We start from the raw sequence: 219 nt of genomic DNA, 5'->3' as shown, positions 1-219 counted from the left end.
AGAGAGAGACACAGCGAGAGAGGGAACACAAGCAGGGGGAGTGGGAGAGGGAGAAGCAGGCTTCCCGCCGAGCAGGGAGCCCAATGTGGGGCTCGATCCCAGGACCCTGGGATCATGACCTGAGCCGAAGGCAGACACTTAATGATTGAGCCACCCAGGCGCCCCAATAGGGCTTGTTTTTTAATCCATTCTGATACCCTGTGTCTTTTGATTGGAGCA

The sequence above is a fragment of the Leptonychotes weddellii genome, chromosome X, assembly GCF_054177405.1.
Source record: "Leptonychotes weddellii isolate Sample4059 chromosome X, ASM5417740v2, whole genome shotgun sequence".
Lineage (NCBI taxonomy): Eukaryota > Metazoa > Chordata > Mammalia > Carnivora > Phocidae > Leptonychotes > Leptonychotes weddellii.
Note: the sequence above shows the minus strand (reverse complement) of the source record.